Genomic DNA, 22,978 nt, shown 5'->3' on the forward strand with positions numbered 1-22,978 from the left:
GATCCGCTTAAACCACTTCCTGTGAGAGTGACTGAATTTGATTATGCCCATTTGAAGTAAGTGACCAAGTATGTCATGAGATAGAAATAGAACCACTGCTTGGTGGATCCAATGTTCATGCGACATCAATATAGACAAAAATGGATATAAAATCATGTTTACTGCCAATGACCCGCAAAAACCCTTTACTTCACCTCTTCCTCATTACCTGGTTTCTAAGTCCATGGGAAATGTAGATGCATTTCCAAGGTTAGAGGAACAAATAAATGAATAGTTATAACCTGACACAAAAGTGATAGGAAACTTCTGGTCTGAAAGTAGGATCCACCAGTGTTCTTTTATTTCCTCAATTTGAACAGATAAAATGCTGATGAAGAGCTGAGGAAAATGTGTGAACTCTGTACTGCTGTGCTGTAATTTCCTCATTACAAAAATACTCTAAACAAACACTTCACTGAAACTACCCAGTGATTAGTTTGGTTTTGGACACAAATTTTGTGATCAGATACCACAACATGTATCTTCAAGAGGAGTTGTCCTTTTATGGCCTGATAACTAATGAGGAATTCACAGAGACCATGGTCTATGTAACTAAATGACTCTCTCCGAATCTGCAGGTGCTGGTGCCATATCTATACCTTCTATGTTGCAATTTCAAAGATGACCCAGGGTTTTAAGCAGTTATGCATATCTCACTGGACTAATATTGGTTTTGTGAATAAAATTTTTATAGGACTACAGAGACTTGCTCTTCAGATTGACTTTTTCATACGTTTCCTCAGTATTGTTTCCTCACCATCTAAGGCAGGAAACAGTCAAATATGGCTGTCTTGGTAAATGCAGCTCTTCTGGAATCAAGCCATGGCAATTCACTTGTGCAGTTTTATTTATTTATTTATTTATTTATTTTATATTTATTTTTTTTTACAGTTACAGATTTATACATTTTTGTGCTCATGTTTCTCCCTTGCAAAGTTTGATAACCCATCCCTTCACCAGTGCCCATTCTCCACCACCAGTAAACCCAACATCCCTCCCCCCCCTCCCCAGTCCCATCTCCCCCCACCCCACACTGCCACTATGGCAAGGTATTTTCCCTTTTGTACTTGTGCAGTTTTCTATAATTACTTTCTGCTAAGACAGAACTGAGTGGCTGTGGCATGATGCACAAAGCCTAAAATATTTGCTTTCTGGTAGTCTGGTACTGTACCAAAAATGGTTTGCTGATTCCACAACAACGAATGGTACCTGGTAAGTAAAATTACTCACCAAATGTCATTAGGAAAGATATATATGATAGTTAAGTCCAACCTGGTGAGGACTCTCCCATGAGACACACAATCACTTGCTTCCTTTCCTAATGCCCCATCTTCTCCTTTTAATATATTAGAGTTTGGTAAATTCATGAGTTCTATGAGACTAAATTCATGTGAGTTTTTGTCAGGGAGACCGAACTAATGCAATACGTTTTCGTTTGGTGATGACAACAAACATTCTTTCATTTATTCTTCCACAGACTGAGTGCTCAGTATCTTCGAGTACCAAACAGGGGATACAGACAAATAGGGAACATCTGCAGTAGGTTCCAGTGAGGCAGGCTGGGATGGATGGATCTCAAATTGCTACTGCACATGGCTTGAGAGGGAGGTTGTGAAGCTGCTACTAGCATGTACACAGGGGCTATGACCTACTTAAAAGGTCAGGGAGGGCTTCTTGAGGAACAGTCATTCGCACAGAATGTTGAGGGCAGAGTGGAAAGACTGAAGCATGTGGAGGTCAGGGGGAGGAGGCAGAGAACACAGTGTGAGCAGAGCCCTAGGAGTCAGAGGGGGAAGCAACAGGAAGAGTGATGAAAGAAGACGAGGCACGTTGTGGGCCAGATCAAGCAGCGTTCTGAAAATCCTATTTTTAAAATAAGTTCTCAGTTACACTAAAGACAGTATCAGACCGAACAATTCACAAAGAGACTATCTTTCCCACCCTCAAGACAATACTGTCTGCATTAGTTTCCTCTTAAACATGTGTAAGGAGAATTTCACTCCTTCTGTCACTCCTTCTGGGGAGGTAGAGATAGGGGCAAAGTTTGTAGATAGTTATATTCACCAAGACTTATTTTATTTCTGGGAATGAAAATATTTTAAGCTTCAATGATAGCATTTCAGAAACAACATTTTATAGTTGAAAGACAAGGAGAGGCACCTGGAAAAGCTAGTGAAAACCGGAGGCAAAACAGAAAAGTGAAAAGAAAAAAAAAAAAAACACCCAGAAACAGGACATGTGAGCCCTGACTCAGCCACTTATTAACTATGTGACCTTGGGCAAGTTATTTTATTTTTCTGAGTCTGACCTCCACATTCATGAAAATGATAACAGAGCCAGAGATACAATTCAAAGCAGAGTCAACACATGCCTGGCATATTTGAGGTCCCAAGTTTGATCCCTCGCACCCTGTCTCCCACCCATGCCAGCCCCACTGGGATTGCCTTCTTGACTCCAAACCCAGGGCATCTTAGCTTTGGGGATAATCACTGGGTCCAGAAGGCGTCAGGCCCACGCTGCTGGCTGTGGTCTCATGAATAACAAAAAGTATGAGAATGATCAGATTTCCATCAAGAGCCACCATAAGGATTAAATAATACGCTGTGCAAGTTCCTGACATCTAGTAGGATATTTGAAATTCTTTTCTTCCTTTCTCAATAACACTCTATTTCTGATGTATATCACGGGACAAGGAAACCAGGGCAAGTGGCAAGAGAACACGATAAGGAAGTGAACATGGAAAAAGTCTTATCTACAATTATAAAAGGTGGCTTCTCAGTGGCTGCAGTACTTCATACAGATATTTTGTCCCTTAACCTAATGACTCAAAATGACTTACACCTTGAAATGAATGTATAACCATTCCTCCCATGCAGGTAATAATTCATAAAGTCAAAGGTGGAGAGATATACCTGTGATTATGGAATTCAAAGGTGTTCTGAATAATATTTAATGGCATATCTACGGACAGTTACAAATTAGAACATGGCAACACATAGCAACAAGCAACACAAATCAGCCTGGCACCTTCCCTACCTCCCAGCCTACATATTCTAGGGACACACCCTGCAGCTAAGAATGTCACTCTGGCAGTCACTGTGACTGGCCTTAAGGGATAGATTATCGCTATCAAAGGAAATAATTATTTCTACCTATGAAACCAGTCTCACTCTGATTCTTAGAACTCTAAAGTACTGAAAAGTAAAAAATCAGACTTTAAAGCTAGAGGGGCTGAAAGCACCTCTACAAATGTTTGGTTGTGTAACTCTAATCACCTTTTAAGCTATGTTATACCTTTCTGATTAGGAAATGCTAACATAAGCACTGACCACTTCTTTGTACCTTTTCAGAAAACATCAAGTACTTTGAAATCTAGCCTGAGCCATATTCGTGCTCTGAGAAGGAAACCAAGGCTGCTATTGGATTGTTTGTTTTTCTTTCTTTAAGCTGATGAAAAGCACCAAGAATGAAGTGTGAAGTGGCTATTTAAGGTGGAAGCAGGCATAGGAATGAATTCTTGGCTTTCCCAAATAAAGGATTAAACTGTGCCGCTATAAAACTGAGCATTTAGACAAAATTGAAAGCATTTTAAAATTTAAAAAAAAAGTTGCCAATTAGCTGGTTTTATTTAAGTTCATCTTATTAGAAACAAATTAAATAAGACGAAAACGTCAAAATAGGACTTGGGGAGGGGATAGCTTAAGGTGTCTGAGCTTGCTTGTTTTACCATGTTCTGAAGGAGGAAATTCACAACAGCAAAACTTCCTTTAGTCGGATACCCTTAAAGATATATCAGTCTGGTCACGGGTTCAGAACTTGGTTCAATTTGGGAAAAACTGCCTTGCTTTCACATTGAGGAAATCTTCCTCCCACATTTTACAACATAAAAATCACCATCGTTTATATTATCTGGTCGTATTCAACAAACTGTATTGCCCTGGGAAAAATAATGGCTAAAAAATTCTCAACACATCCTCAGAGACTTGGCCAGGGTCTTAAGAGCACTGTTAGGAGAAACGGGTACTCAAGGAGCAGACGTGGCAGCACCAAAGGTAGTGCTGCTCTCCGCCCCACATGCAGTGCCCGCTGGAAAGGAGCTGGGGAAACCTATCTCCAAGCTCTTCTGAGCCTGAAGTTCTTTCTAAGCCAACCTGATCCTTCTCTGCAAATCCTAAGCGGTATAACAATTTGCTTTTTGATCTATTGCTCTGCAACCATGTTTTTACACATACACTGTCTTTGAGTAATACAGATGTATTATTAAAACAAGACACTCACTCCAGAGATAGAAACACAATGATCTGAAAGGAAAAGCTATTTTGCATTTTACCACTACACTTTTTGCTTTTACATTTTTGTGAAATAGTCTCCCCAGATCCAACTCTTATCTTTTTGAATTCAAGTCTACATAATGAAGTAATCCATAAACGAAATAGCAGCCTCTCTTCCATGAAGTGGAAAATTTGTGAAAATAAACATCCTTCCACAGTTTGGTATGGGTTACTGAGATACATATTCCAATTCTTCTATCATTTCTAAAAATCTCAAATTTGAGAACAGGGAAAGGTGGTACAGTTGTCTCCACTAAGAGTGTCTAATGATTTATATAAAAATCATTATCAGATCAGGTTATATATATATCCGTAAGTGTTTTCAAAACAACTTCATATTTTTGGTTTGGTAATAGGGAAAGAATTTAGAGGGGAGGTAGAATAACGATTATGAGTTGTGATTACATTCTGCAGAGGCCAAAGTTTCAACTTTAAAACAACAAATAGATATTTTTTTGAGCCAAGGACAGTTCTCATGGACTCCAGCCAGTTTCATACAGTCCAGACAAATGGTCAAGGTTTCTCATGAGCTCTGGACGCCTTGTGGACCCACAGGGTCCAGGCTGGGTCCAGGCCTCTAAGATTAAAGTGGAGAGATGTCAAGAAGAACAAACGCAAGAGAGGTAACTAGACTGCATTACAGGGGAAATAGGTACCACCTCTAAAGGGTCCCTTTATACAATGGAATTCTATGCTGCCATTAAACATTACAGTTTGAATGAGTAATGACAATGGAGAATGTTCCTCAAGCAACACAGCTTGGAGAACATTCTCCATATATGTTATATGGCAATGTTATCAGACACAGAAGCCTGGGAGCAGCTATACAAGAAAGATGAAGTCTAGAAATCTCAGCCTCGGTGAGTTAAGAATGCTTTCCTCGGGGGCTGGAGTAATAGCACAGCGGGTAGGGCGCTTGCCTTGCACGAGGCCGACCCGGGTTCGGTTCCCAGCATCCCATATGGTCCCCTGAGCGCCGCCAGGAGTAACTCCTGAGTGCAAAGCCAGGAGCTAATCCCTGTGCATTGCCAGGTGTGACCCAAAAAGCAAATAAATAAATAAATAAATAAATAAATAAATAAATTTAAAAAAAAAAAAAAAAAGAATGCTTTCCTTCTTAGTATTTACCTCTCAATTTCCAAAACATAAAGCATATTACTTTTTGTTATTTTTTTTAAATCAAAAATCAAAAAGGGAAATGTTCACAGAAAAGGAGAAAGAAAGGCAGGAACAAAAAAGTTCTTCAGAGCGGAAATTAGTAATTAGAAATTGGTTATTAGTACCTGTGGATCAATCCACTGCACCGTCTGAGGCAGAAAATGCCTACACTTGGGAACTTTATATCTTGCAGTGCTAGTAGCATTGTAGCACTGTCGTCCAGTTGTTCATTGATTTGCTCGAGTGGGCACCAGTAATGTCTCATTATGAGACTTGTTACTGTTTTTGGCATATCGAATACGCCACGGGTAGTTTGCCAGGCTCTGCCGTGCGGGTGGGGTACTCTTGGTAGCTTGCCGGGCTCTCCCAGAAGGACGGAGGAATTGAACCCAGGTTGGCCTCGTGCAAGGCAAACGACCTACCCACTATGCTAGAGTGCTAGTAAAATACCAAAAACAGGGCATCAGGGCCAGAGAGATTATAATGTGGGTAAGGTTCTTGCCTTGCATGAAGCTGACCCAGGTCCATCTCAGGCACCACATATGGACCCCGAAGCATTGCCAGGAGTGATCCTTGGTCACAAAGTCAGGAGTAAGTCCTAAGTACACCTGGGTGTGGCTCTCAAAGCAAAAATAATTTTAAAAAATGTAAATTAAAAAATTAAAGTATGCCTCACCCATTCCTCCCCAAAAAATGAAGAAAAAGAATTAAAACAATACCTTAAAAATCTACAACCAACATGCTGGTAGTAGTAGTCCCTGTTCAAGGCTAAAAATAAGAATACTGACTCCAGATCTCAGCATGCAGTTGCCACCGAGTTAAACTATAGGCACTTCTCACCTGAAAGTAATTATGATGTATACAGTAACTTGAACTGAAGAGAGCCAGAGAGCCGGGTGGATGTCTCCTATGAGGAAGTCTCTTAAGACATTTAAAAAAAAAAAGCATCCTTTAGTTTTTAAGATCAACAAGCTACAAGGCCAATTGCCTTAAGCCAACTTCTCAGCTGTAACTGCAACCAACTGGGAATTCTGATGCAGACATGAAACCATGTGGATCAGGAAACAGCAGTGAAAGGTTCAATAACAAGAAAACAGAAGTCTTACATTTAGCTACTACTATAAAGACCTTAAAATACTGTTTACTCCGCCAGGATTGAGAACTCTTTTCCACAGCAAAATGTTTCCAAAACTCCCCCTTGATAGTCATTGTGACGTTTCCTCTAACTGAAAAAAAAAAAAAAGAAAAAAAAAAAGAAAAACCTAACAAATTCAGCAAAACACTTCCATGGCTAGTATGCTTGCAATCACAATAATATCTACAGCTAATCTGGAGACATGTCACATACTCAATTTCTCCAACGCTTCTGGGATAAGGAGTCAAAGACCCCTTTTAACAACTTTAAAAGTTTTGAGTTCTTCCAAGTTCTGGCTGAGAACCACAGGGTAAAGTTAACATATATTATATAATAGATTGGGCAAATAATCTCAAGATCTTTATCATTCTAAAGGTAATTGCTAAAAATAGAGCTGTTGACCATATGCATGAATACACTCACAAAAGAAACACATAATTTCATGCTGAGTTGAAACAAGGCAGAAGTAAAGAGAGCCATGAATGAGTCACAGGCTGTGGGGACCCAAGCGTGTGTGGTACTTCGGAGCGGAGCCCGAGGGATTCTTCTCTTGCCTCTCCAACAGAGGCAGGGAAGTGGGCTCCGGCAGTTTGTCTGTTTTGTAAAGTACGAGGGAAAAGTTTCCTTTTCCTTCCTTATAAAGCCTTCCTGTGTCAACAGGCTGCTCGCCCCCAACCCTGGCAAAAACAGGGTCAGACCCTAAATGCCAAGAGAATAATTGGCTGGGCTTTAACTGCTGAAATGGACTTGGCAAGCTCTCCACCCAGCAAAGAACACAAAGAACTTAGTTTAGTCTGTGTGTAAATGCTTCACAATCATTACCAAAACATCCAAAGCAACATGCTCAAGGAAGGGTAATGATGCCTGGTTCCCGCCCCTTACCTGAATGCTACTGACATCCATTTATTTACCTATAGCTTTTAGTAGCAACCACTCTCTGGTCAACGGGCACTCCTGGCTGCTTTGGGCACTTTTAACACACGGCTATATGTGTCATATAGCGTGTGGCTATAGGGCACCACACGCAGTGGTAGAAACCGCAAGCACAATCTTTCCCAGTCCCATGCATTCTGAAGCATCTTTGGTTTGAATCTATTGAATAGGCTGGGAAACGGTCACCCCCAATGTTAAAGCATTGTGGGGAGGGGAATAATCTTTTTTGAAGGAAAGAATGGAATCAGAGGCCCAGAAAGGGTTGGTAATCCTTTCAAGCCTACCTCAATTGAGTTGATTGATTGTTTTGTTCTTGGGTCACAGCCAGCGATGCACAGGGGTTACTCCTGGCTCTGCCCTCAGAAATTACTCTTGGCGGTGCCTGGGGGGCTGTATGGGATGCTGGGGGTTGAACCCAGGTCGGCTGCATGCAAGGCAAATGCCCTACCCGCTGTTCTATCGCAATGGCTCTCATTTGAGTTGAATGGGTCAGTCCTCCCACCTCCCAAAGGTGGCCCTTTGCTGCCACCTTGTTTTGTTTGTTGTGTATCCTTAAGTCCCACAGATCATTCTTCCTCATACCAGTTTAACCCCAGCTCACGGGGTCTACGCAGAGCCACACTACCAAGGATATGTTCATACTTCTGCATAGGGATTTCTCATTGCTTTTTGACTTGAGAATGATTTTTTTCTTTTAAACAGTTCTCTCCTTGCTAGCTACAATGAGCTGAAAATGTAGATAGCAGTAAAGCAGCGTGGCCTTAACTCACAATCACACAGCGTGACCTCATCACAAAGTTAACTCAATCAAGAGATCTTTCTTTCCTCCGTCATGGTGAAAGGGCATGATTCTGCTAATGTCAAAGCTAGCTAGATCCTGAGTGCAGAGAGTCTTTCTCTCCCATTTTCTTTTAGAGCTGATCATTGTTACTGATGACAAAGAATTGCATGCATTAGGAAGTAGGCTGGCAAAAACAGATGGGCTCTAAAGTTAGCAGGGGAATTCCTGGGCTACCATGTATCAGTTCTGTGGTTGAAAGCAGCTTGACTCCTGAAACTTTGGTTTTCATAAACTACAGCTTAATAGTAGCACCTGACTGATAGGGCATTTTTTTTTTTTTAATATCAAAGGAAACTGTGTAAACACACACAAAAGAAGAGGAAGAGGCACCACACGGGGCACAGGGCAGCGGTGCTCTATCTCTCCCGCTGTCCGCGTTCGGTAGTCTCCAGTTGTCGGGTGGCCCCCGGCAGCTGGCTCTTATACTCAGACTGGCTGCTGAGACCCCAACATCCAGTCACTTCCCCCACCCCAGGGAAGTTGATGGCGATGACGAGGCAGGCAAAGGAAGGAACGAGGGCCAGTCTAGTTGATCTCAGTTTCAGTTTATTCCATTCCCATCTCCATTCTCCTCTGATTCTCCTCCTGCTTCTTCTTCCCCCATGCTACTTCATCCTCCTTCTCCTCTGGATCTGGATGTGGATCTAGCTTCTCCAGTTCTGGCACTGGGACTGGCCCCCCAGCCCACTCTTTCAGCCTAGTTAAATCCCCAAGAATGAGGGGTTGGGGCTTGCACATAGGTGTGGTCACAATCAATAGGGGTAAAGTTCTTTCCCTCAGGGGATGCTTCTTCTAGGACAGATTCTCTTTCAGCAGGACACCCGCCCAAGAGCGGAATCCTATTGGTGTGTTTCTCCTCTCCTTATCCAACTAACATATAAGTATTCATAATATTAATCATTTTGTATGGGCATAGCAAGAGATGCATTAAGCTTATAGAATTGCTCTCCTGGGGTCATCTCGATCTCAGACTACAGTGCTCAGGCCAGATTAGTCTTTCCTATCCCTAGCAGGGTCCTAGTCTCGTCGTTGCTTTTGGATCATGACATGACATGTCCATGACCAAGCTCTTAACATATAGTTAAGCATTAGGCACTTTGGCCAGGCCCATCTCGATGCCAGGGTAGCACATAACTCACCGCTTGCCCTAGGTCCGTCCCATCCCTTGGACCCAGGGACTGACCTTACAAATTGACAGAGTCTGATTAGGGGAAAAGCTGATTAACTGGTTGGGGAAGAGAGCACAGAGAAGTGGTTATAGATAGACAAAGGAATGGGAGTGACTCGGGAGCACTTTGATGGGTGTGACCCGATAAACCTAAGCTCCCTGTAGCAAGGAGAACAGGTCATACCAATGTTGTCTTAAAATGTTTAGAGATTATACCAGATAAACTCTTTGTGGCAAGGGGGAAAGAACAAACCAATGATATCCTACTGGAAACTGTGCAGAAAGTACCTTAGCAGAGTGCCTGACCAGGCAGAGAGTAAATTTTGTTTTGCTATTGTGTTACAGAATGATGTAAAAACACTTGGGATACTCGACCATTGTATGACTGAAATGCAAGCATAAAAGTTCGTAAATCTGTAACTGTACCTCACGGTGATTCACTAATAAAAAATTAAAAAAAAAAAAAACACTTGGCTGGTGGAGGGGGCATAGGGTAGCCACAGCATGGGTCAACATCCCCTTGAACCAGTAATCTCTGTCAACCTATTCTCAACAATTATGGCCAGTTTGGACAAATAAGCCAATCACTTCACATTAAATCCTTCCAAACTGGCAGGAATCAGAATTTCTCTATCATCTCTCTTCTCAACATCAGGCATTAGTTTCTGGCCAAATTCTGTTATCTTGGGCTTTCCAATCTCTTGCCTTGGCAAGGCACAGAATAACACTCTAAAGATACAGGCTAAGCAATGACTAAAAAAACTGGCCCCCTTTGGCAAGGTAAGAATGAGTAATATACTTGCCTCATGATGCTAAAAAGCAAAATTCAATTAGTTATTTACTTATCTGTGCCAGGAGAGAAGGTATGTCTGATGAACCAAGAGATAAAACTGTATCATTCTATCTCCATCAGGATGAATCAGTGATGCTGTCATATGCCAGACACTGGGAACAGTACTTTGTGCTTATGATCTTGAAACCTCTGAAGAGCCCTGAAGAAATGAGTAACTCACCCCAAACTGGATAGCATGTAATAATGAAAACAGGACTGTGAAAGCCTGGCTGGCCTCTTTCCCAGTCATATACCAAGAGGCTATGCTCTTTCCCAGACATCTATCATGCTATTTCTCTTTGATTTGCTTTCATTGGGATTCTAGAACTCAATCAAAAGTTTTAGGACACCTATAATTGATAAATAACTGAAGTAGGTGAACTAGTGGGTTGTAAATCCAAGTGTATAATTTTATTGAAGGTTTCTCTAATAAAGCTTATTCTGAAAAAAATATAATACTATCATATTTTGGAGATGTCTCATTTCCCCTCACAAAGGCCAATCTTATCAATTGAAGGTCACAATTGGTTCTTTAACCAAAAACACTAGTAGCTGACCAAAATTCTAAGTAAATTCAATAGATTTGGTTCCAAGGAACTTTTCCCTGACGTCAGAAGTCAAAGTCACCTTCAGGAGACCAGACTTTCCTATAGCTGAGGGATATTCCAGAATAGAGAATGTCCCAAAGTAAAATAGTAAACTGTTCAGTGCACTGGTAATGTAGTGAAATCAAAGTATGACCATGTCTGTGCTCCTAGAAACCATTTCCTTATTTAGCTCCTGAAAGATAGCTCATTCTTCTGCTTCTTTGTCTTGCCCTGACCCAAACACTAGCACTTTCTTTTCTCCAGTCCCAGACATTTTTTTTTTCCGTTTAAAGAGAACCACTTCTTAAAAAATTTGAATATCCAAATTGTTGTCCCTGGTGCTATCTTTTTAAATATTTTACTGTAAACATTTACAACTGTACAGGAAAGTAGAAAGAAGACTGTATCATAAACCATGTGACTCCGTTACCCATCTTCACTCTTCATGGAAGAGCCTCTGTTTTCCATCCCTGGTGTCACAAACAATTACGTATCTTCAATAACCATCTTTCAATAGCCTAGTTTTCCACACTCATAACCTTCTTTAATAACCTACTTTCACACACTGAATCTGCTTTTATTGACTACCTTATTTAATTTATAAAAATTATTTATTTTACAGGGGCTAATGCCAGTGATCCTCAGCCTGACTGTATCGGTAGCATGCTGGAGCCACTGTTTGGGTCCAGCAGTGCAGAACTTGGGCCTGGCTGTGCTGCAGAGCCATCGAGTCATTCATGGCAGTGCTGGCCCGGGGTGGTGACGGGGTGGGGGTGGTGATGGGAAGTGAACTCAAGGCCTCACACATGCGCTCTCTATAACCTGAGACATCTCTTTTATTTTGATGAGCCTCTACCTTTATTTTGATGAAAAATTTAAAAGCATTCTCAGCCCCTCAACCTCTTATACTCTAGCCCACTGATGTACCTAAAGCAGCACACGTTTTTGGTTTTAACATACTTGCTTGTATTTTCTGATATATATTCTCCGTCTCTCTCGGAGAGCCCACCAAGCTAACGAGAGTATCCCGCCCACACAGCAGAGCCAGGGCGTAATCAATATGCCAAAAACAGTAACAATAACAGTTCTCATTCCCCTGACCCTGAAAGAGCCTCCAGTACGGCACCGTTGGGAAGGACGAGTAAGGAGAGGCTGCTAAAATCTCAGGGCTGGGACGAGTTACTGGTGCCCACTAGAGCAAATCAATGAACAACGGGATGACAGTGATACAATGATTCAAAAGTTTGACCGAGAGCTGGAGCAAACGATAGTATAGGAGGTAAGGTGATCACCTTGCACACAGTGACATGGGTTCAAATCCCTGGCACTATCCATGGTACTCCACCAGGAATGATATCTGAGCACAAAGACAGAACTAGCTCTGAGCACTGCCAGGTATGACCGCCAAACAAAGAAACACTTCATAAATAAATAAATAAATAAATAAATAAATAAATATGCCCAGGTTATTATGTCATTTCATATTTATATTCTTCACGGTATAACTAGAAAAATAGAAAGCATATTCTATTACATAAATATAATTCTCTGAATAAATCTGATGGAATAATTAGTAACTTCTTAAGTTCATCTAGTACATAATTCACCACTTCATTCAATTAATCTTTCCTCATATTCTATGGACAACCACACCAGCTGTTAACTTTCCATTGTTTTGACAACAGGAAGGCAATGTGAATGAATAGATAAAATAATTTTTCATTTATCAGCTTCATTAGAAAGTATTTTCTTATATTATTACTCTCTGAAACTTGATTTTTATTGGTTGTCTAATTGGTAATTAGAATGCAGATATTGTATGATTTGCTTAATTATTCCCCGTTATATGTACAATATTTGGTTGTATCATTTTCACTATTATATGAGTTCTGTAATGAACAGACTGCCTACACCAATTGTTTGCCTTTTTTCTGATCACCTTTCACCAGTAAATACATTGCCTTCAGTCATAATCATGTTTCAGTCATGATTTGATATCCATCACAGACTACATTTTCCATCTACCTTCAACTTGTCCATATGACCTTTTTCTTATACTGTAAGCGCCAACTTATCTAAGGTTCTTCCATCAAGTTCCTAAGTCATTCACTCTCAAATGTACCCCAAACCACACTGGACATTATTTATATGTTTGTAATTACTCGAGATATTTCTGCCACACTAAGTGACAAGTTTTCCATTTTTATTTTATCTATAAATTAAGGACAATACTGCTAAGTCCTGTAATCTAAGTTTTATTTTCATAATTGCTCACGGACTATATACCAGGGAGATGAACCAGGGTTGTGGTTGCTGCAGCCATAGGACAAGAGCCTTACCTCCTCTGCTATGTCTCCAGCCCGTGTCTGAGCTTTAATAAAAGACATTCACAATAAAAAGCAGGGAGCATACTAGGTATTTTATAAAGTAAGTTTTATTCTTTTCCCCCACTAGGAGAAAGTGTCAGTGTGTCAGACTAAATTTATATTTAGGAAGATATGAGTTACACTTTGCCGTAGTTTCAAAGAGAAACAGTAAACCTGAGATGGCAGGGAAGGAGAAGTGACATGGTTGAAAGGTCACTTTCAATTGACAAAATGCGACTGCCCCGAGAATTTACTGATTGCCACACTTTCTCTTTAACTTGCAATCTCTCTATTCTAGCCATAAATCGGTAGATAAGAGAAGTGAAAGGAAAGAGGTCATGCTAGCCTGTAAGGTGAGAACGCTGGATCTCTAAACCTCCTGCTCAATCTCCCGCTCACATCTGAGCTCTAATCCATTAGGTGACAATAGGTCACTCTGAGCATCTTTATTATGTTGGGTTGGTCTAGTTAAGAGGAGGCCAAAAGGCACTCAGAATGACCTGCTGTCACTTGAGGCTGAGAAAGCTAATAAAAAATATGTGCACTCTGGGCTGAAGCGATTGAACACCTCGCACACAGGCAACCTGGGTGTGATCCTCAGCGCCAACACATGGTCCCCGAGCCTGCCTGGCGTGACTCCCAAGTAGAGTCAAGAGGAGCCCCGAGCAGAGCTGGTGGCCCCCAGCACCCTCTCCCCCTGCAAATAAAGTGCACTCTGAAAAGTGGATCTCTATCTTTGAAGATGTACCTCTTTCTAGAACTGGGAGACAGAAGGGTTAGCCTGTGAAGTCAGTTAGCGCTGGAGAAACAGCAACAGAATACTAGGCAGTTCTGGGTCCTGGTGCTGGGACAGGCTTGGTGCAGGCAAATCAGTTAATCTCGCTGGGCCTCAGCTGAAGAACAAAAGGGTCAGATGAAACTAGTTCCCAGAGTAGATGGAACAAAAACTCAGAAGAACAGAAAGACTGACTGCCTCAGTATTAGCATACTTCTAAGAAAAAAAGGAGGGAGCAGAGTTGGAAGAAATATGAACAATGATGTACTCCGAAAACTGTTAAAAGAATCATATGGTTTTTAAGAGCTCTGATCTAGTGCAGGGAGCATGGCACTTAAAAATGCATTTAAGGCTGACTTGGACTATACGAAATAAATTTCTTTTTTACGTTCTATTCCACAAAGATCTGGAAAACATTCTCAGCCCTGTGTCAACCTTAAATGAGAAAAGAATCCTTAAAGAGCCATTGATTTGTAATGGAAAACTTGGATAAGGCAACTATTTATATGCTGAGATTTTTATATTTCTTTTTGTCCTTTCTTCGGAGCATACAGCTAAGAAAAGCCATGATGTAAGTCTGCTCTATTAGACTTCACCAGCAGGTTGTTTATTCTCTATCTACAGCTTAGCAGTGTCTCTGACCAAAGCAGCTAAGTGAACAAGAAACTAAAGGAAACATTTAAACTTTTTAAAAGTGCCCATTTTGACTAAACTAGCTGAAGTTAGAAAGAGACATCAGGATACCTAAGTTTTCATCTCTGACCTAAAGCTTATTAGCCAAATTTCAGCTTTGTGAATTTCAAATTCCTTCTCTTGCAAAAAAAATGGCTTATGTACTGATATATCAAGTAATGTTTAAAAAGTACTATAAGTACTACCCATTAAGCTAAACAGGAATAAATCTTCATTAAATACTTCCTATATAACTTCTGGATCTATACTTAAAATTCCAACCAATAGTCAATATGCATAAGGACTACTAAGATTGTCCCTGTATTCTCTAATAGGGTATCAGTTGTGTTTAACAGGTGGAAATTTATGCTGAATTTCATGCATTTCTTTAAGAAAAAAATAGTCTAATGAAAAGTGGGTTTGAGGTGTGGGAGAATAACCGAAGAGTGTGTGTGTGTGTGTGTGTGTGTGTGTGTGTGTGTGTTTGTGTGTGTGTGTGAAGTTGTATGTTGGGTACAAAAGATGAAACTAGATGATGTGAGAAGTTGAAGAAGAAATCGAGACTATTTTATTGAAATGAAGAACTGAAGAACTGGACACTTCCCATTAGTGTTGTAAAGAGAAGACCTGGTTCAATTAATTCTGGAGGCAGCAGCTACATAAATCAAGGGTTAGAGAGTTGAATATCAGCTTACAAAGGAACCACATCAGACAATAGAGCTCTGGAATAACTGAGCAGGTGATGTGAAGAGATATGTGTGTTTGCTAAGTCAATGATGGATTGGGGGGATCACTCGAGATGGGAGGTGTGTGCTGAAAGTAGATAAAGGACCAAACATGATGACTTCTCAGTATCTGTAATGCAAACCATAATGCTCCATAGTAAAGAGAGAGTAGGAAGGAAAGTGTCTGCCATAGAGGCAGGGGGTGAATTTGGATGGGGGTGGTGGGAGGGATACTGGGGACATTGGTGATAGAAAATGTACACTGGTGGTGGGACGGGTGTTAGATCATTTTACGACTGAAACTCAATCATGAAAGCTCTGTAACTATCTCACGGTGATTCAATTAAAAGAAAAAAGATTCTGTGTGTTTGCTTCTGTAGGACAGGGATGACATGATGACAACACGGTCTTCTAACCCTCATACCTGACTTTATTCTTTCTGTAACTTGGCTTTCTCTTGGATTCATAAACCCTGGAACCTGGATCTGAATCCTACATTCCCAAGTTTCAACCCCCTCTCTGAAGCCCTATGTCCTCCCTACAAGGAAAAAATGCCACTAAGGGAATGTTCAATGACTTTTACTGAAAATGGAAGAAAAATATAAAGCATGCCAATGACTAAATTAGGTTATCTGGTTTTTCAAGTGTCTTTTTTTAGCCATCAGATTAGCTTTACTGCAGCTGGCTGAATTCAGTGTCTTCAAATATGGGTGACTAGGGTAATAAAAGGAAACATTAAATTTTTTTTTAATTTTAAGAGAAACCAAATAAAACACTCAACGAGATTTTTTTCCCTAATGTGGCCATGTGAGCACAATCTGGCTGTTTTGCAACTGGGCACTATTAACATCTATTTATAGTCAGTATTTTCATAGATGAATCACATTTACCATGAGACAGTTAATATTAAGGGCTCAACCAGCTCTGCTAAGAACCCCATAATCTTACTACATCTCTTTCCATTCTCCTTGGAGGGAAGCAAGTAATAGCTTAAAGGTTCCATGCAGAGAGGGAAATCCAAGTGGAAATGTAAGGCTAGCAGATGGACTGTTTCATATGTTCAGCAAAGTATAGGAGCAAGATGCATTCACGTTTAAGGCTCTTAACTACGCCCAGCTTTGTTCCTAGATGATGAGTGTCCCATAGATAATGCAGACTTGCCTTGCATTATGCGCCATGTTGCAATGAAACAATTCATCCCAAATTTCCTGTCAAATTGAGTCTTAATAACACTGCTTTATAAGATGTCACAGACATAACAGGGCAAATGATTTTTAAAGGTACTGTCAAACAAGAGTAGCAGAGCGGATGTACAGCTCATTTTCTTCACATGAAGACTTAAGTCGGGAAGTAAGAAGGAACAGAAGATTTGGCTGTATATGATCAAACATTTTCAAAGCTTAGTGTCATTGTTTTTTAATTTTTTAATTTTATTGAATCACCGTGAGATAGTTACAAGCTTTCATGTTTGGGTTACAATCTCACAATGATCAAACACCCATCCCTCCACCAGTGCACATTCCCCACCACCAATATCCCGGGTATACCGGCCCCCTTTCCCACCCTCCCCCTACCTCTAAGGCAGACAATATTCCACATACTCTCTCTCTACTTTTGGGGATTATGAGCTTGCAACATAGACACTGAGAGGTCATCGTGTTTGGTCCATTATCTACTTTCGGCATGCATCTCCCATCCCAACTCGTTCCTCCAGCCATCATTTTCTTACTGATCCCTTCTCTATTCCATCTGCTTTCTCCCCTCTGCTCATGATGCAGCTATGGGGCAATCCCCCTGGCCCTTGTCTCTACCGTCCTTGGGTGTTAGCCTCATGTAATGCTACTCTACATTCCACAAATGAGTGCAGTCCCTCTCTTTCTGACTCATTTCACTTAGCATGATACTCTCCATGCTTATCCATTTACGAAAGCTTAGTGTCATTACTGAAGGTTCCCAGTAAAGTCTTGAGAACCTAGTGTTATTTCTCCATACACACACACACACACACACACACACACACAAACACACAAGTTCTGAACTTTGTGTAAACACTAGCACTACTGTGATGCTGATGTTAATTTGCCTTTAATATTTTCTTGAATCTCCACTCTTAATTTACCTTCACCAAGCTCTTTCCATCCTTCACTTCAAGCTACAATTCTTTAAATTAAATAATTAACACAAAGCATTGTGTGATAAGGGTACTATTCATATTAGTTACATTTATAATTATATTCTCAGAACCAGTCTTTCCCAAAATTTCTAGCCAGTGGTTCACAGATGAATCTACCGCAAAGCAGTTTCCACTCAGACCCAATCAGCTCTTCTGAGGAATGCATGATCCCACGAGCCAATGAATCACTACAGAGAGCCAATTCTGTGGAATACTGGGGGTATAGCTAGGAATAGGTCCCATTGCTCAAACAATAAACTCATGACAAATAAATTCAGCACCAACTACTATTATCTCCATTTTTTACATAGGAAGGCCAAGGGAAGTTTAGTTACTCATCCAAGGCCACAAAGCTAACCTTCAGAACTGTGATTTAAGTCCATCCATATGATTCCATAATCTCAAACTCTTTCCATGATGTGCTACTCTTATACTGGCATCTTGGGACTCCAAGATACATCCCAAGATGCCAGTAAAGAGGTTTAGAAAAGCAAATTTTAGCTTAAGAATAACTATATATTCAAATGAGTTTCTGAGCCAGAGCGATAGTACAGCAGGTAGGGCGTGTGCCTTGTACGTGGCTGACATGGGTTCAATCCCCAGTATCCCATATGGTCTCCCAAGCAACATCAGGAGTAATTTCTGAGTGCAGAGCCAGGAGTAACCCCTGAGTATGCCAGGTGTGACCCAAAAGGCAAAAAAAAAAAAAAAGAAAGAAAGAAAGAAAGAAAGAAAGAAAGAAAGAAAGAAAGAAAGAAAGAAAGAAAGAAAGAATAAATTAAACAAGATTTTGCAGGTAAGAAATGTATGAGGGGCTGGAGTGATAGCACAGTGGGTAGGGCATTTGCCTTGCACGCGGCCGACCTGGGTTCAATTCTCAGCATCCCATATGGTCCCCTGAGCACCTCCAGGGGTGATTTCCTGAGTGCAGAGCCAGGAGTAACTCCTGAGTATCGCCAGGTGTGACCCAAAAAGAAAAAAAATGTATGAAAAAGTTTGTCTTTACTGAATAGAATAATTGCAGAAGTGTGCAGGGTATAGTAAATATAGTTTATCCAGATTTTTTAAATCTAATTCTGGATATCCAGAATTTACTACATCCATATCAAAAATTAGGACACAAATTCAAGCATGAAAATAACATAAACAACCTGACACCAGCAGCACTTTGTGCATGTTTGCTGACTACCATACCAGGGCTTTTTCTTTACTATACAGGTTTTAGTAATAGGACTTGCTGGACTCTGAAGCCAGACTGCCTAGACAGAACCCGGTTCTCTCATTTTCTTGCGACGTGACCTATGGCAAGTTACTTAATAGTTATGAGTTTCAGTTTTCTCCTCTGCAAGGATGATAAAAGTTTTGGTGAACATTAAATGAGTTAAACAAAGGAGAACATTTGGAACGGATCTACATTTGATAAGTACTAAACAAGTATACACTAACATTATTAATATTATTTTCCCTTTTCTAATGGGGTATTTTTGATCGGCTACTAAAACATTACAACAAATGATCAAAACCAAAATCAGTTTTTCCACTGTGGTATTTGAAGTTCCTTTATATAAGCAAAGTATTCTTTCTACTCTCAACCATAAAAATCAATAGGTATGTAGAGACATCCTTCAATCTAAACTACACATATTATGCAGAATAAAAAATATTGATACATGTTCTCTGCTTGTCCTATTCCTTCATCTCCATAAAATGAAGAAAAGTTAAGATACGAAGCCATAGCACAGCGAGTAGGGCGTTTGCCTTGCACACAGCTGAACCGGGTTCGATTCCTCCGCCCCTCTCAGAGAGCCCGGCAAGCTACTGAGGGTATCCCGCCCGCAAGGCAGAGCCTAGCAAGCTACCTGTGGCATATTCGATATGCCAAAAACAGTAACAACAAGTCTCACAATGGGGACGTTACTGGTGCCCGATTGAGCAAATCAATGAACAACTGGATGACAGTGCTACAGTGCTACCAAATCCATGTATTTAGGGGTTTCCAAGGCAGTACTCAGGGGGTCTGGGGGCCAACCCTGATAATTCTCAGTCAACTAGATCAAGGGTTCAATGCAAGGACCAGACAGTGTGGAACTGCTTGGACATTGAAGTTTAAGGGACCATCAGAACAACCCCAGTGTTGACTGGGGGCCCCCAGAGCCACAGCTAGCAATTGTGGGAGGGGAGGGGCATGTGGTGCAGGGGACTTAACAAGGACAGGGACATGCAAGGCGTGGCCCTAACATCTGGTAACTATATTCCTGGTCCCAAGTTTAATTTTTGTAGTAAGAGTTGACAAGGAGTGGGTGTGTATATATTGGTGAGAGGTGATAAAACAGAGCTCTATTTCCATTTGGCCATTTCCTGTACCTAACTAAAGTAAGTAAATAATTACATGTTCTCTGCTTGTCCTATTCCTGCATTGTTGCATCCTTACCAAGAGCCACCATGATTTCAAAGCAGCAGAAACCCAAGAAAAAAATTGACCGAGGTCACCACATAGGAAAACAAAGCAGAATGGGTGTCTCGGGGCCAAGTACACTGTATTTGTCTCCATAGAGACAAGACAACAGAGAATCACAGAACTCTAAAGTGGGAAGTCCCGGGGCTTCAGAGATCATGTAGTCTCAGGTCCAAACCCTGCTGCAAGGGGATGTGTTGGTGGGTGAGGTACAGGGTAGAGATCAAGGGAAAGAGCCCCAGGTCCTTGTTTCATCCTGAATGATCTCATGGGTCCAATCTAGGCTAATAGCCTTATTTTATAAGCGACAACCTAGATCCCAGTTAATTAAAAGCAGAGCTGGGATCAGAAGCCAGGTTTCCTGATTCTCTGTCTATCTCTCTTTTGCACTCCTGAAGGCTACCATTCTGCCATGACTATAATAATAATGGATAACAATGCATTGGGGTGTGTTAAATTGATAACTAAGCAGCCTTTCTCTCTGCAAAACTATTGGGCATTATGTCACTGCCAGCACCTCATGGAAAGAGTAAGACATCATTATTTAGTATAAATAAAAGCAACTTTTTATCCCACCCCTCTTAATTTTGAGTAACCTGAATATCCCAAGCCACTGTTGCTATTACAAAATTTTTCTTTCCTCAGTACACACCCCTGAGCCAAGCACAGATGTATTAAAAATTTGCCAAGAGAAACAATGAAGTCACTGATAATACAAAGCATGAGAGTATCATGAAATTCAGGTCTTTGTTTTCTTCCTCTCGATACTTAATTACTTCTCATTACTGATCATTTTGTGGTTGTTGGCACGAAGGCAAGGAAACTCCACCACTGTAAACACATGGAAACACACGTTCCTCATAGACCAGAAGTCTCACACGATGGGTCTGTCCACAAATCAGAAGTGAGTGCCAGCAAGAATGTCGGTGTGGTAGCACTAGCACCCACAGAGGACAAGAGGTTTAAGAAAACTCCAGCTACCTTAAAAGGAACAAACAGCATAAAAGTTTCAGGTCCTGGTCTTTCTTAAAAAAAAAATTATTACTTAGAGATATCATCATTAGCAAATGGCTTACACTGTTCTGGCAGAGCTCACCCAACTTAAAGAGTAAGGTAAGAGAAAGGAGGATTTGTATAAGACTCTATTTAGTTTTCTGCAGCAATTAAGTATTGCCTAAACTCACAATCATTTATGAGCAATGCCCAGCAAATTACCCTGCTAAAGAGAAGCTTACACTATCTTGGAATTCTACAAAACATACCTCACCCGAAAATTAATGGCAGCAGAGGAATTTCTATTGATAAGCAGCAGAAAACACGCTTCTGTAGCTTATCAATAGATGATTCTTATCAGGAGACTATTGTTCCTCTTATGAATACGTGGGTATGTGGAATAAGCACAGGAATGTATCACAGAACTCAGAAAAACAACATTAGACTTTCACACAACTACAAGAAGTAAAGAATCAAAGATATTTTACCCCCGTTTTTAAAAAAAGACTTGCATTTGACCTTCATGGAAATTTGAAGCTGGAGGTGTGGTGGCTCTAGAGTTCTACAAGATGAAGAACTACATCTTAATTCCATAGTGACCTCTCCTCTTTCCTCATTCCTTTCACTCGTGTTTAGTTATTACCTATATTTTATGTTAGGCCAAAGTGGAAGGAGTAAGCCAGTCACCTTGTTGAAAGATATACTATGTAGAGAAGAAACACCAGGCAAGATACCCCAAAGAAGACATATATAGAGATTAGAAAAATTAGAATGCATGGATGATCCTCTCACATGGAAACTTATCTGTATATAATAGCATGTCTATATAGTAGCATGCACCATTTACCTGTTTTAAATATACCTACTCTGTTAATGACTTTACAATTGCAGATTAAATGTACTATTCTATATCCTATATTGCCCCCGCGCCTGGCTCTCTTCAATGGGGCCCCTCGGAGGGGAGTGGGTTGAGTCCTCCTCCCTGCCCCAAGCAGAGCCCCAGCAGCCGAAGACTCTAGAACCCAGCCACGGCCATGCTCAAGGCCACTCTCCACATGCTTGGACGAGCCTCACAAATGAAGGAACCGGCAGAGGAACCCAGGTGTGCGGGACCCAGGGCTGAAATCTCCAAGCCTGCTCGGATAGGGACTAGGCCTCTTCTGCCCAGATCCCCCATTTTCCAGTACCTAGGCAGCCCCACCCACAAAGTACCCACCCCCCTGCAAGCGTGGTGTAATCCCATCAACGGTCAACATCCAAAGACTAGAAAACCAAGCTCCCAGAAGCATGTGGCTGCATTAGTGGCAGCGCGACATCTTATAGCCTAGTTCTCCCTCTCAGAGAACCTGTCAAGCTACTGAGAGCTTCCTGCCCACATGTGAGAGCCTGGCAATCTCCCCGTGGCGTATTCATATGCCAAATACAGTAACAATGATGGGTCTCATTCTCCTTGCCCTGAAAGCGCCTCTAATATAGCACCGTTGGGAATAACGAGTAAAGAGAGGCTGCTAAAATCTCAGGGCTAGGACAAATGCAGACGTTACTGCGCCTGCTCAAGGAAATCAACGATCAATGGGATGATACTGATAGTGATAGTGATTCTATGTTCCCATTGCCAAAGCAACTATCTTTTTCTTCAAGTATGTATCAAAGACAACTATTTTCATGGGGCATAGAATATATGATTTTCATAAATCATATCTAGCTTTCATAAGTTATAAGCATATATTATAATACTAGAATATCAATATTACTTGTAAGTATGTAAACATAATATATAACATGCTAGTTGTAT

General features: G+C 40.9%; 1 protein-coding gene across 2 annotated transcripts in view; it reads right to left on the reverse strand.

The window, feature by feature from the left end:
• CMSS1 (cms1 ribosomal small subunit homolog) overlaps window positions 1-22,978 on the reverse strand; it is a 404,473-nt gene that overhangs the window by 240,858 nt on the left and 140,637 nt on the right. The window lies entirely within an intron of this gene.

Source organism: Sorex araneus, chromosome 2 (genome assembly GCF_027595985.1).
Source record: "Sorex araneus isolate mSorAra2 chromosome 2, mSorAra2.pri, whole genome shotgun sequence".
Lineage (NCBI taxonomy): Eukaryota > Metazoa > Chordata > Mammalia > Eulipotyphla > Soricidae > Sorex > Sorex araneus.